Below are 15,562 nucleotides of genomic sequence, written 5' to 3'. Positions count from 1 at the left end.
AAACATCACTGGGAAGACCAGTTTAAAAGTAAGGCCTGGACAAAATACAAGAAGTCTAGGCATTTGGGATAAAGAGTGTTTGTGGCAGCATGGATCTTCAGATATGGATAGCAGCGTGAAGAACCTCTGGAGTCATAGGAGACACCAGCGGCACAGACTCAAAACAAGGCAATACTCATAATGATGTGGACCCCCTACAAAATATCCAGAATGGCCGCCTTACTGATGTGCAAGGAAAGCGCCAGAACGGATGACCACTGAGAGGGTAGGAGACCTATGATACACCAGTCAATCATAAACAGGGCATTTGGGCAACTAATATTTGTATGCTGTTTTGAAAGAGCCACAGGCCAGGTTTGTCAAGACTTTTTTCCACACAGAATATACTCTATTATTCAACCATCCACTTAACAAAATTACCCAATAGCTTTATAGATATACTTATTCCTTATGTTGACACTTCACAAAGAAATGAGAAATAGAACAGTTCCCTCTCATTAACCGCATCCTTTGCGAACTGTGGAAAGAAAGTGAATGAGCCGAGCCGCTGTTTCAACCCCGCCTTGGGCCCCTAGTATCCCTTGTGCCTCTGCGCTTCCCCATGCAGCAGCCCAGGGTACACCAAAGTGCCCTTGCCATAACCCCCATACTTTCTGGAATGTCCGAGGGCAGTTCCTCCCTTCATATAGCGCCTTCTCCCCATTCAAGCTTACTCCCCGAACCTACCTCCGATGAATGAGTGCAACGTCTCTTATGGCGACGTTTTCAACTGAAAACTAACGGCCCAGTATTATATAATCAGAGCTTAATTTGAGGCGGTGCTTGCAGGAAGCGGCCACAGACATACATTTTATGGGTCCTGGATATGTTACTGATGATCAGACTTCAACTCAGCAGGCGAGAGATCGGTAAAAAATTTAGAAAAAAGGAGAGAGACAAAGATAGGAAAAATGTGAAAAAGGACGAAAGCAGGGATGAAAAGGAACCTGCGAGGGTGAGATAGCGAGACAGGAAGTGTTGATTGGTAGAAAGAAAGAAAACAAACAACAAAAAAAAGACATGAGGTGAAATAAAAACTAAAAGGAGTTGATAGTGGACCGCCTCAACCCAGGACTGCGACCTCCTGACAAAACCGGTAAGTACTTCAAACCGAACTGGGCGGTGCGACACCCTCGAGGGGTATCACTTTCTTTCGCTCTAATGTAAAGCGCTCCACCACCTCTGGGTAATGTCCGCGCTACATAAAAATGCATAAATAAATAAATACAGCCCACGGATAAGGGGAGGCCTCTGACCTTCTTGCTCACATAATGAGAGAATTTCCTTAAATGCTACACTCCGCTGTGGCTCAAATTGCCACAATTCATAAATGTTTCCATTACTTGCACAGGAGTAGGAAACGTGCACTACTCTTAAAACTTTTGATTGGACTTTAGATTCGGACCAATTCTCCAACCTTCAGCTGAATATCTTTAGTCCCATGTTCCCGGTCTTAATAGTTCCAATAAAGATAATGGAGCACACTTCAAGGGAGTGGTCCTGACTCTAGCTGGAGACCAATCCCTCTACCAGGTCATCCAACAGAAATTAGGTTATGTGTATGGCTCCCTACCACAAAGGATTTTAAAGGGACTGGATCCTGTAATGATCATAGTAGTATATGCCCAAATTAATGTGGGTAATTTGACTTCCCAAGATAAACTGCTTCCAATAGAAATTTGCAAGCTACCCATACTAACCAAGTTACTTACCTGCGGGAACGCCTTATCGGTTATAGAGCATCCAGCTGCAGATTCATTACCTTGGAGTTATCCCCATGCGTAAGACTGGATCCTGAGATTTGTGAGCAGTACCCTGCCCGATTGGAGGAAAGATGGCCATGCTAAACAGCTCAGGATACAATACTCTCCAAGCCCAGTCCGGAGCCATAAGGATGACTTCGACCCAAGTTCAAGTTTCAAGTTTATTTCACGTTTATTTGGACCGTTGGCCCACAAACAATACATATCGATAAAAAGTTCATCCAAAAAGTTAAATAAAACATTTCATTACACACAGACACCCTAAAAACATATTTTAAAAATACTAATTATTAAAACTCGTTTAAAAGATATAAAACTGCCTTCACTTTTTGCATATATTTCCCCATTGCCACAGCAATATCTAAGTGGGACATTTCTGTCATCAGTGTCACAGCCTGGGTCCTAGTTTTAATCTCATATTTCATAAGAATTGGTTTTAAAAATTTGATACGCAAGTCCAGAAAACTTCAGACAATCAAATAAGATATGCAGCATATCACATTTGGACCCTAAAGAGCAAGTACAGCTTCCCTCCTCATTGATCATGGCCCGCTTTACCGAGTTGTTCATATAACAAGGGTTAACCCCAATTCTAGCCCTCAGAACCTCATTTCGTAATTGACGGTCCGGTAACTTATCTATGTAGGGGAAGCAATAAACATTATTCCATGCATCAATCATAAAACTGGTCGAGGTTTTACTTGCAAGATAGATTTTGTCCTGTGCATGCGATATTTCCTTTCCCGTTGACCTGAGTAACTTTTTATCAATATTAGCCACGGAGACAGTAGGGCACACATTAACTCATCTTCAAGCATAGCTTTGTTACATTCCCCCTGGTCTCTCTTGCCCATTTTAGTTCGCTGTCCTGTATTTCATTTTTGCCCCATTGAGATATTTTGGTAATTGCGCCTATTTCTAGGCGTTACCAAAAGCGCAAAAGGGCCATACCAACTTGTATACCCCATGAAGTCAGGCCTAGTTCCAGTCTTACTGCCTGAACCATTGCTGACCGGGGGAGCGTAAATAACTTTTTTAGGTTTTTGCCTTCTTCCACATCCCAGTTTTCCTTACCACTTAGGAACAACAGTTCAGCACCATACAAGTATTGTGGGGGTACAATAGCAGCATAGGCTTTTAGTACTCGTTTGTCAGTCATAGCACCATAGGCTTTGTTAAACAATTTCAGACCGCTAATCGATGCAGAGGTTCTTACTTTAGATGCCTCTAAGTGGGTATTCCATTTCAAATACTGCTGGAACCATAACCCCAAGTATCTATACTCTGATACTGATTGCACTTTTTCTGACCCAATCCACCATGAGAACTCAGTTTTCCTCCAGCCAAAGCTCAATGTTTTGGTCTTATCCATATTTATCACAAGTTTTTTTCTTAAGCAGTAGTCATTGAAAGCATTTAATTTTCTTTGCAAGCCAACCTCGGTCTGGTCCATAAACACCAGATCGTCGGCGTAGAGTAGGCATGCTATCTGCTTGCCATTTAGTTTCGGGCTTGCCCCAGTTGTGTTCCCCAACATTGATGGTAGGTCTGCTAGGAACAAGGAGAACAATAGGGGAGCTAATACACATCCCTGACGCAGACCATTTCCAATTTCTATTTTCCCTGATAGACTACCATCTATGTCTAAAATTATCTGTGCCCAGTTTTTAGTGTGGAGCATTTGAAGCAGCCGCAGTATATCATTAGGAATTCCCTGACTAATTAGGGCCTCCCACAGCAGCTCCCGGTCCACTAGATCAAAGGCTGCACGGAAGTCAACGAAACAACAGAACAACCTACCCCGCGATTCCATTGACTTCAGTGCTATGGCCCAAAGAGCAAAACAATGGTCGATAGTAGAGTGGCCGGCTTTAAACCCACCCTGTTCCGGGGGGATGGTTTGGTTTTCCTCTGCCCAATCTTTTAATAAATTTAAAATTACTTTTGCAAAGACTTTTTCCCCTATATCGAGGAGGTTTATAAGCCTATAATTTTTCGGTATTGTGTGGCTACCCTTTTTATGAATAGGCCTAATAATTGCACCCTTCCAACTTTCTGGGATGATTCCCGTATCCAGGATTACCAGGAACATCTTTGCAAAGAACTCTGCCCACCATTCAGGCCTCGTTTTAATTATCACTGCTGGGAGGTTATCTGGTCAAACTAGCTATAATCTCCGTTATATACCTTGGGGTAAAGTGGTCCTTTATCTCATCACTCATCTGTGGCCAACCTAAGGTTCCCGGTATTGGTTGTGTCGGCCATCTTCCATAGATTTCTTCCAGACAGCCTACGCAATCATCTTCCGGGACCTTACAAGCGAGGGAACCGGCTTTACCGCCCAAACTCTCTTGGACTAATTTCCAGAACCCTCTCACATCCTTGGATTCAATCACCTCCAACATATTTGCCCAACATTTCTCTTCATACCTTCTTTTTTTATTCCGAATTAATGTTTTATACTTTAACCTTAGTTGCTGAAGTGTTTGATATAGGTCCACTTTAAACGTGGCCCTTACTCTTCTCTCCTTCTGTCTTATCAGGGCCTTAGCTACCCTGCATTCTTCGTCAAACCAGGGTTTCCTATTTTTATTAACTACATAGCTGCTCAGTCCTGACTTTTTTACCTTGAATTCCTTCTTGAGAGAATCTGCCAGCTTACCTATGGTCAATTCAAACCACGGGATTCCTGCATTAGACTGAATTTCTTCAGTTGGGATTGATTGTTGAATTAGCCAAAGCTTTTCTATCTGTTCGTCTGATATACAGGTTGTTAATCGTTTGGGGTAATCCACATGGACCTGTAGAACTCTCTCTCTACGTTTACATTTCGGGATGCGTATTTTTAACTTCAAAGGGAAATGGTCACTACCTGTCGTTTTCGCCACCTCAAAATTTCTTATTTGATTAAAGCACCAGGCCTGACAGAACATATAGTCTATTGGGCAAGGTTGCTGGCCCCTCACAAAAGTCTTTCCCGCGGGCTGGTCTTGCTGAAATCTACCATTTGCACATACCATGCCCAAGGACCCCATTAGCTGACTAAGTGACTCATCCTGCTGTGAGAGCTCCCCCCTTGGAAAGAGTGCAGCTTCAATGTTATATGCTTCTAGCAATTCTTTGTGCCAACTATCTACCTTTTTGGGGTCCAATCTATGGTTAAAATCACCTACTACTAGTACTAAATCCTTCAGATGCTTGGCACTAGTTGACTCCAGATCTTCTTTCAGTTTACCCAAATTCTCCTTATATTCGTGGGCCTTTCCCGTCTGTATATACACATTTATAATGCATATTCCCTCATATCTGGGATCTGCCTTCTGCAATAAGATTCTGCAACCTAGTGCCCAATCACTAAGTAGTGTTAACCTTTCAACCCTCCTGACTATCCGTGTGGAGATTAGCGTTAATTGACCCCCTGAAGGCCTCCCCAGATTATTTTTCTTTGCTGCTTTAGAGTGTTGGGCAAATCCTTCCATAACCAAGGAGTTTAGGGTATCGTCACACAGCCATGTCTCCTGAAGGCACACAATGTCATTACTCTTTATAATTTTATCGAACTCGATCTGTGCCGATATTTTCTTGTAGCCATTTATATTCCATAATAGAATTGAAAGGCTGTGTGACGACCCATTCTCCTAATCGATTTCGCTTAGAGATACCTCCTCATCGTACTCCCTAGATTCTAGGGGTGCTAGGACTTCATATCTATTTCTAGCATATATACCTTCCCCATACCCTGCAGTTTCACAGTCTTCGAGCCAGTTGTTACTGATCTTCTTGAGAACTCTGGGCAGAAGGGCATACAGGAGGCCAGAGCTCTAGCCAAGACGACATAGCTGTTTTCAAAGCAAAAGTGCACAGAACTGCTGACATTGCATGTTCTTGATGGTGCCAGACAGATCAAAAAAAGGCTCTTCACACAGCTGAAAGAAACCTTGCACTACCTCTGAATAGAGACGCCAATCGCGATCCACTAGGCATTCTCGGCTGATTTAGTCTACCCTGGTGCTCAGACAGCTCGCCAGGAGTTGAACCACCAGGGATATGCCTCAACGTTGCAGGTATGTCCAGAGGTAAAGGCCTCTTACCAGAGGGTCCAGAATCCCATCCTGCCCAGTTTGTTGCAGTTCACCTGGCAGTGGTGTATCTGTGAATACTTGCCTTTACTTGATGAAGGTTAGGAAGGCTTTCAATGAAAGCTGGTTCGCTGGGAGCTACAGTAGCCTCAGTCGTTCTCACTGAAACATATGATAGAGGATAAGCCTGAAACTGCACTGTGTCTAAAACAGCTCAATGAAAGGGAGTCATGTGCAACTTTGGCACCTAGCTGCTCCCACTAGGTGCAGAGACAGAGGAGAGAGCACAGATAAGAAACGAGAGAGGGTCACCCCCCCCACCCCACCTGGGCTGACTCAACCCAGCAACCGTGACTAGCGTAAGCCCCTAGCAACCGGAGCGAGTGCTAGCGGTTGATCTAGGACACTGCGGCCAGCATTGCGACCACGCCCTCGGAGCCAAGAGAGAAGCATCGGTGTGACCGCGCTATGGCATTTATCCTGGCAGAGGCGCTGGATGAACAGAGCAGCAGATTAATACTTAACCGCCCCCCCAACAAGGTACCCTGGAACGAGCAGGAGGGCAGGCGGCCCCAATAGAATCACAGGAGTAGATACGGACTGTGACCTGGGGAGAATCAGCAGGCGGGAGAGAGCACTCACCCAAAGCTTCCTGCTGCTGAGCTCAGCAAGAAACTGGCGTGGAGGCGCCAGGCCCTGAAGCAGAACCTTCTGAAGGTGCGAGAGACAAGCGTCGGAGGTTGAGATTCAGGATGATGCCTCCCTAATCACAGAGTAAACACTGCGAGAGAGCCTGGAAGAACTGCGTGCTGAATATGCCACAAGCCCTGTGCGATGACTGCGTAACAAAATCGCTGCTGGAGGCCACCACGAACTAGCAGAGAGCTGCACAATCATATTCTAGGACAAATACACTTCAGCAACCCGGAGAACAGTGGACCCAGGGACATTGATCTATTACATGCACACAGGGTGCACTGATGCGCATAACTTGCTGATATCAGCCTCGATGAGCCTGCCTGACAATCCGTGCACACTCGGAGGGGGGGCGAATAAGTAAGCAGAAGACCTCATATTGACCGGCAAGAAGGGAGTCAACGAGTGCCCATATTGAAAACCCCAACCGCGTACCTAGACAAAAGTAGGCCCAGGGAAGAGAGGATCCATCCAGCCACTGTCCCCCTCCCCCCTGATCTGAGGCCACTTTCCTCCACATCTAGAGTCCCCGAACCCCTGCGCCCACACCCGAGGAATGAGCGGACTGCTGAATGGACGCCTGTAGATTTGATGGCCATGAGAGATTTAAAGACCCACCGGCCAGGTCCCCCTAAGCTCCAAGCCGACCTTTTAGCAGCCAGAGAGGAAGTGGCAACTGATAGAACAGCTGCAGTGTTTTGATTATAAGCAATACACAGAAGACACATTTAGAGGGACAATTCTGGTTCTAATTGGCATGGCTGATGAGTCCAGATAAATGAGGCTTGCCAATTATGGAGGTGGAGGTCGGAGAAAGCACAAGGGTGCATTCGCAAGAAGGGATCAACAGCACATTTGCTTACTACTACTCAGCATTGTATACTAGCTCCCCCACGTGAGACCTAGAAGAGATGCGGGCACACCTGGCGGCACTTCCGCTGCCGCAGATCACAGAGGAGGAAACTAGGGACCTAGAAGGAGACATCACAGCGCAAGAAATAGCAGCCACCATTAAGCATATGGCACGCAACAAAACTCCAGGCACAGATGGGCTCCCAGTAGATTTATTTGCTGCTCAGCTGCGTATTCTGCTGAGCTAATGCAGCGGCTTGTAAGGCTCCATGCGGCGGCTAAAGAGGCCGGCCTCCTCCCAGATACAACTAGGGAGGCGGTTATAGTTCTGATTTTGAAACCAAATAAAAACGGCCCATGACAGGTCGGCGTACCACCCACTGTCAATGCTTAACAGACTATAAACTTCTGAGCAGGAGCTTGGCCACCTGACTATTGCCCTTCATAACTACAGTGATACACGCAGATCAAGCTGGGTTTATCCAGAGCCATAGCACAGCAGGGAATATGCAACGATTTTTGACTCTTATGGAAATGAACAAGGAGGACTGACGGGGTGCAGCAATCTTTGCTGTAGATATAGCTTGGAGTGGGGATATTTACGTGAAGTTTGGGCATGCATGGGATTGGGAGCAGACTTTGATTTGGACTCTGCTATTATACACCAGACCCGCGGCCAAAGTGCGTCTGGGAAGAATTATAATCGAGGGGATGGTCAGTGGAGCGCAGCACCAGGCAGGGATGCCCACTTTCTCCATGTTGGACTTGGCCCTTCTGGCAGGTTCACCCCTGAACATTTTGCCTGGTATTATTTAATAATTGTAGTGATATCTGGTCTTTGCGCACTTTGACACTGTGGCGCAGTGTAAAGTGCGTGCGCTCCCTGAGTGCGTGTGTGACTTTGGGAAGGGAATCTCTACAGAGACACAGAGCTACTCTCATTCGAGGAATGAGTTTGACCTACCCTGCAGACATTTATCACACAGAGCATTTATAGCAGCAATATGCAAACGCCGCACAAACACTCTCGTCACAGAGTTATTATAGCCCTATCTGCAGGCACCATAAAAGCAGTGTTTTGTCTGTTAAAGCACTACATGCAGATCAGCAACAGCCGTTGGAGAAACTAGGGTCCCAGTGGGAAGCAGATCTAGCCATCCAGACCCTAGTGGAGGTGTCACTGACACTGTTATGTAAACCCAGAGAACAAGTGGTAAATAAATAATTCATAGATCACGAGTGAGAGAGGGTTTTGGCTTCGCCCAGGTCAATATCTCCCAATATGCGACTGAAGTACAAACTGTTCAGCTAGGTGTACATGACTTACCTTATTCCACTTAGGCTCCGACTGATACATGGAGGGGAGATGAGGATGTTTCCTCTGTGCGATTTAGAAGATGCTGACTTTATCCACATGGTCTGGAAATGACCAATATTGGCCCCCTACTGGACAGAGGTGATGCAGTAGACAGGGGCGATGCTGGAGAGTGTAGTAATTAAGTCCTCAAACAGTAGATATAAATAGAAGGTTTATTGTAAGTTAAGTAGATATGATGGTATAAACCATAAAGAACCCCAACAGGAACATCCTGCAAGATGCTCAGCCCCAAGCCAACTGCCAGTCTAAGCCCACAGACTGCCAACATTCCACAGAGCATCAAGGCCAGAACATTCTATAATAAAAGGGGATAGTGCAAGGATACTACATTATCCTCTCCCTTTACCAACGGAACACAATAAAGTTAAAGAGGAAAACAAAGAACAGAAATACAATACAAATATAAAGAAATCTGTAACCCAGGGATGGAATTAAAATAACATCGCGAGAGGGAAAACAGATACAAAAATAATAAAAGAAGAAAGGAAGAAAGTGAAAAGAAAGAATAAACCTCACCATCCTCCTCCTCCTCTAATATTGAACAATTTTAAGATATGTAAAATCCTGAGCTCAAATAAAACAACCAACATCTCAGAAAAAAAAAAAACTGAGAAGAGCTCACCTAAACTCAAAAAAACATGCATCAGATATAAGCAGAATAATGCCACACAATAGGACTACAACCCACGTGTAACAGCAAGAAACCAATGAAAAGATAAAGGGACTAGCACCCATATCTTGCCCTAAAAAACAAAGGACCAAGAGTAAAACAAGGAAAATGGGAACAAACCCAAAATCTACCTGTCGATGAAAGGACCGTGAAAGCAAATAAAAGGTATTAAGGTACTGTAACCCAAAACCTGTCCCAAAAACTAGGGACCAAGAATGTTAAACAAGAATAATAAAACCAAAGACTTTGGTGATGGGACTAAAAACCCACACAGAAGTGCTTCTCACATGAGAAGACTGTGACATAGCCAAGAAAAACGCCAACCCGGTCTTAAGGGACACTAAAGGACTCAAATCCTAGTGTAAGGTTACCTGGGTGGGACTGACACCCCCTAAAACACAAAGATGGGAAAAACACTCCCTCTTAAAAATTTTTTTTTAGCATGAACCAGGGTAATGGGACTGAAAACCCATTCTAAAATAAAACACCTCTCACTTCTCAACCAGAGTAAAGTGACAAGAGGTCAAAATAGAATATGGGACTGCGTAAATAGGATATCAATCCAAAACCCATTCTTAAGGAAAATGGGACTACAACCCACTCCTGTACAAAAAGCGTGTCATCACAAAAAAGAAATGGGACTACAACCCACTCCTACACTAAGTGCGTGTCATCACAAAACAGAACTGCAAAGAAACACTAAACGCTGAAATATCAGATGACAACCAGTCAGACACACAGACACAGTCAGACACACACGAAAAGAACCAGTCAGACACACACGACAATAACTGTAAAGAGACACAAAAACGCTACAACCCAAAGCGCTACTAAAGATCATAGCCACACACACAATACCGAAACATAATACATTCTCCATTATAAAATGACCAGCAAAATACAATAAGAGTAAGTTTATGCTCCGGTGAGAGATCTCTCACCCGAGGTCTCAAAAACAAAACGTCGATTTCAAGTAGGTAGTAGCTGCAATTTCTCCGAATTAAACTGAAAGTCTTCTTCTTTTATAAAAAAAACACTGCCAGACAGGACAACCATACCGTCAATGCGTAAAGACTCATGTCTTTCACTTCCCTTGATGAAGTCTTTAACATCCCTTGTTGAAGGATTAAGTGAAAAATAACGTGCCTCTCCTTGAAGGGTAGTTGCCATGGTGACAATGGACAAGTGAATATAGCACACAAAATGGTGTCACGTATCCCATGTTGCACCGAGTGGCTCTCCGCACAGCCCTGCTCCAAAACGTGAAGAAGAAGGATTGTCATGGCGTCACAAAGTGCACAGGAGCCCAGGTAAGCTTTGCGTGTAGCTCGCGCACAATAACAAGATTTAAAATTACAGTTGAAATGCATGACGCAGTTGAAAAAAAAAATAATGTTCAAGTAGAAAATGATGTTTCCATTAAAGACAAAAAAAACGATGTAAAATAACACTTCCAATTCCTCAGTGTTCATTTATATTCATCTTCATGAGACAGTTCAAGGGAAAGCTTACACACCCTTAAACGCTAAGACTGTGACTTGGCTGGACGGCTTAAAAGATTAATTGTTCATTTCCCTGCCAGTCCCAAACTGAAAGTCACACTGGACGGCTTAAAAGACTATTTTTCCGTTTCTTTGCCAGTCCCAAAGTTGAATGTTACAAGATATAAACAGTGCTTCTGACATAGACTCGAGATGTAAACAGTGCCATAAAAAAAAACCAAACTCGAGGTGTAAACAGTGCTTCCGCTTGGTGTAAGCTGGGGATTCATGTCTTTTAATGCATTTAAACGATGAATGTCAAAGACTAACACCGGTTTTTCCATGTACACGAACAACCAAAAATGATTAAATAGATTCAGAGTAGAAAGTGTACTACATGCACAACCAGCACAAGTTTATTTTTTTTAAAATGTCACATGGCAGGTCGCACTGAATTTAAAAGAGCCAAAACAAGAAAGAAGATAACATAATGCTTACTTCTGATTGAAATGATGACCATATTTACAAGGAAACCACTCACAGCACGTTTTGGCAAAGGCTGTCCGATGTGATGGACACTGATGGGGTCCTTTTTTTCTTACTGCGCTGATGTTTCCTTAGTGGTTCCTTACTCTGAAGATGGTATCTTTCTTGGTGAATCTCTTGTCTTGTACTGAATCTTGTGGCTCTTGTTCCTTTTGTCTTGATCCTCTTGTTTGCGCTTGTAATTTTTGCTCTACTGAAGAATACCTTTTGAAGACTACTTCTGGGTTATTTTGTGCTGTTTTTCGCTTCGCTGCTTTGCCCAGTACGTGGGAAGGTCACCTCGTCGCCATAAATATTGTAGTAATTAAGTCCTCAAACAGTAGATGTAAATAGAAGGTTTTTTGTAAGTTAAGTAGATATGATGGTATAAACCATAAAGAACTCCAACAGGAACATCCTGCAAGATGCTCAGCCCCAAGCCAACTGCCAGTCTAATCCCACAGACTGCCAACATTCCACAGAGCATCAAGGCCAGAACATTCTATAATAAAAGGGGATAGTGCAAGGATACTACAGAGAGGGAGTTGAATAGCTCCGTGGAGGTCTGCTTGCTGGGTCTCTTTCCCCGCCCATTGAAGCGGAAAGTAAGAAATACATTTTTTGACCTAGCCATTGCCCTTGCGAAGAGACGGGTGGCTCTATCCTGGAAATAGGGAAGAAGGCCACAAAGAGAAATTGAAAAGAGACCTCGCAGACTGGGCAGAGGGTAAGGCACTCCTTAGGAAAGAAGCGGAGGGAGTGTGCAAGCGACCTATTGCAGAACAATGGAGGGAACTGGTAAGGGCTTGGGAGAGCCTAGTTTTGGAAAAATCAGGATCCTGACAGTGAGGGGTCTATCATAGTGATGGAGCAGGATTTTCATGAGAGAAAACTGCTCAATCGAACACCCCTATAAGATGTACTAACAGTCAGTAATGGTAAATGGATTAAATAGCACAAATACACTACACGTAGGAGGCTTGCTTTACAAAATGCATGAACCAAAAATGTAATGCGTAAATGTAATGTAATAATCATGTGTATTGTATGAATTAAGAAGAAGGTTTTGCTGGTCAGGGCTGTATGTATATGTAATAAAAATGCATGATGTGTGCTGCTTTATCCTAATAAATAATGCTGCTTTCCTGCTTATGCTATACTAGGAAAACCGATAACACAAAGTAGAAGCTAAGGTGGGTGGTAAACAGTGAAAAATACATTATCACATAATTAATAGTTGTCTGTTTTCCGTTTCTAGTAATGGACGAATCCTCCCTTTTTTTAGGTTGACCACATAGTGGGCGGGTGGAGATGTGTGCGCGAGGGAACCATGTGAAAACATGACTGAGATGTTGAACAAGCTGAAAAAGCGTGACCTGGTGAAGGACAGAACATCTGTCAAGCGGCCAACGCCAATGTCTTTGTGGCAATGGAAACCAAACTGTTGAAATTATTAGTTGATTAAAATGTTGCATATGTGCTCATGAGAGAGAAGCTGAAATTGATGACTTTAATAAAATAAATGTTTAGAACAACAGTGTAGTCAAGAGTAGAATGATTTCCCCATGGGGTGACATCCCACCTCCAGAACTCAACAGGTGCATTTGGGGTGTGATGTGTGCTGCTGGAGGTCGCATAGGCTGAAAGTGTCCAAGTGAGGGGTGCGCCGCTGATCGTCGGGTTCCAGGGTCCCTACCACTACCTAGGCCTGGGTGAGGGTTTTACCTTACAGATCCATTGGGTTTGTATTTTTATCAAGTCTAGCATTGCCAAATAATTTTGCAGTCATATTTCTTTTCTCTGTCCCTTATGTCTCTTTATATATCCCTCCAAATTGACATTTAAAATCAATATAATTTGCCTGTAATCTGAGGTCTCTTTATCCACTCTTTTGCAACACATATTAGAAATGACAGTTTCGTTATTATGTTAAGCTTTGCTCTCGCTCACGAGGTTTCCAGCATTTGATGTTATGTAAGAATCAATTAGCAATTTAAATTACTAGATAAAACATTAATAAATCCCACCAAGAGTCTATAATTATTTTAGTCAGTTTATTGATTTGATGTTTTCTTTAGAATTTCCATCACCATCAATTCTTCAACTAGTTGGTCCATCAATCAAGTAGATGAAAAGTTGATTGTGATTATTTCCGATTGTACAACTAACACAAATCTGTAAAGTTTAACCTGAACAGCGAACGTAAAAATTGAGACAAGTTAAACTCGACCCTAGCACATCAGGGATCTGCGTGAATGTGTATGGGCCAATGTATATGATTTATTGAATGTTTATCCCTGATCAAAGTATAGGGTTCGTGCTGGATCAATAGCGTATTTACAGATAGCAAATCGACAGGAGGCACATAGCAAATGGAATATCCAGCAGGAGCTCAACGCCCATAGGGCTCAAAGGTCATGAATGGGTTGTTAGCATGTATTCACATATCACGAGCAACAGCTACACCTCTATCAGTCACCGACTGCGCCACACGAAAATAAGCAGCTGCCTCCAGAGCTTACCCGGCAATCGTCGTGAACCGACTGTCCGAAGTAATTGAACTCGTTAATCACCAGATCAGCGAACAAGACACCTTACAAGGGGGATCACCCATTACTCTTAAAAACTAGGTCCCCTGATATCAGAACTGCCTATCAGAATCTTAGGACGCGGCCGCAACAGACAGTCCTAGTCCATAAGCAACTCTTATTACAGGCCGAAGACTTGACTTACCTTACCGTATAACAGCACCTTCCGACAAACTCCTATCTGTTCCACACCGAACACCTCCCCGTCAGTGTTTTCAGTGTTTATGCAGCAATGAAGAGCCACGTGCAAACGTAACAGCCAGTGAGCTTTCAGGATTTCTGTGCAGCGCAGTAGGATTAGCTAAAATGAGGAAAAAGTATCCAATCGTTGGAAGTCTTACACATTACGAGTTCCTCCCACTCCCATTGGACTCCCTGGAAATATTCAGCTATGTGATTGGGTGTTTTGTCACCCGGAAGTAATGAAATTCGGTCAAATGTCATTCAGTTGAAGGATCAATTGCATACAATCGGATTTAAGGCTGAATCCACGTTCGGTTAATGTAAGTAACGCACACGTTGTAATCTTAGGCGATGTAGCTAATTGTGGTGCTAACTATCGAAAATGCATAACTGGTTTTTGGCGCATAATGTGTTTTTGTTTTCCTTGTTTATAGAGTCTTTCCATTTTGACGATCATCAGTTTGAGCACTCTGTTGTAATTTGGTTTGGTAATGACCATAGTTATAGCATTGGAACTAAAAACAGTCGCTTATTTTTACGATTTATCTTTTGTCCATGCATTTGGTCCTATTATAGTTTCTAATATAGCAAGATTGATACTATAGAGCAAGTTTAAGGCACAATTAAAAACCAATACCAGTGGATTTCTTAATACAAACGAAAATTCAACCTACAAGGTCAGTTTGCTTCGCACTGGAAATATGGTACATTTCTTTAAATACTCCATCGCTCACACGTGTTAATGGCCATCCTTAGAACTAGTAGATGGTGTAGCATTTACCTATGTCTAAGAGTATGCAGATTAATTGCGCCACACAGTAGGTGCCTAGCATTAGATGATTTCTCTGCATACACTTACACACTGCACATTACCCTATACTTCATGTTAACCCCACCATAATATCTTCCCCACATATGACATGTTTCCTCTTCAGAGTTCGCCAGAACTGCAAGGGTTCGAGAGCGCATAACATCAATATGCTACACCCCCCTCTCCTTTGTTAAATAAAAAGTGACGACATCACTAAAATCATATTTCCTCGATTTAGTCGGAGGCACTCGTCTTCTGGCTCAGGTGATCTGAGATGATAGAGGTCAACCATGAGAGGGCAACAGTGACATAGGCATAGACTCAGGCGCTTGATCCAGATCTGCTGGTGTGGTTGCCTTGCTAATGGTTTCAGGACTCAACAAGTGTCGCAATAGATGTTTAAAATGTGATGTGTCCCAAGTGATGGATTATCCAGGGCTATATGCTGTTACCATATGTCTGTACCTTGCATGTCACAACCCGTTACTGATCAGCAG

The 15,562-nt window shown here is 43.4% G+C and overlaps 2 protein-coding genes across 4 annotated transcripts in view; one reads left to right on the top strand and one right to left on the bottom strand.

Annotated features, from left to right (window-relative positions):
* Positions 1–14,354, bottom strand: part of SMIM19 (small integral membrane protein 19) — a 159,028-nt gene extending 144,674 nt beyond the window's left edge. The window contains exon 1 of one of the 2 annotated variants that reach the window (XM_086932354.1): positions 14,222–14,354. The gene's annotated coding sequence lies outside the window, so the exon portion shown is untranslated. Of the gene's footprint in view, positions 1–14,216 lie in introns of both variants that reach the window. The other variant, XM_086932353.1, reaches the window with a different exon arrangement.
* Positions 14,355–14,447: 93 nt separating this feature from the next.
* Positions 14,448–15,562, top strand: part of NDRG3 (NDRG family member 3) — a 392,953-nt gene continuing 391,838 nt past the window's right edge. For both annotated transcript variants that reach the window (XM_086932352.1, XM_086932351.1), the window contains exon 1: positions 14,448–14,574. The gene's annotated coding sequence lies outside the window, so the exon portion shown is untranslated. The remainder of the gene's footprint in view (positions 14,575–15,562) is intronic.

This window comes from Lissotriton vulgaris, chromosome 7, assembly GCF_964263255.1.
Source record: "Lissotriton vulgaris chromosome 7, aLisVul1.2, whole genome shotgun sequence".
In the NCBI taxonomy this organism is placed as follows: domain Eukaryota; kingdom Metazoa; phylum Chordata; class Amphibia; order Caudata; family Salamandridae; genus Lissotriton; species Lissotriton vulgaris.
This window is presented reverse-complemented; position numbering and strand designations above follow the sequence as displayed.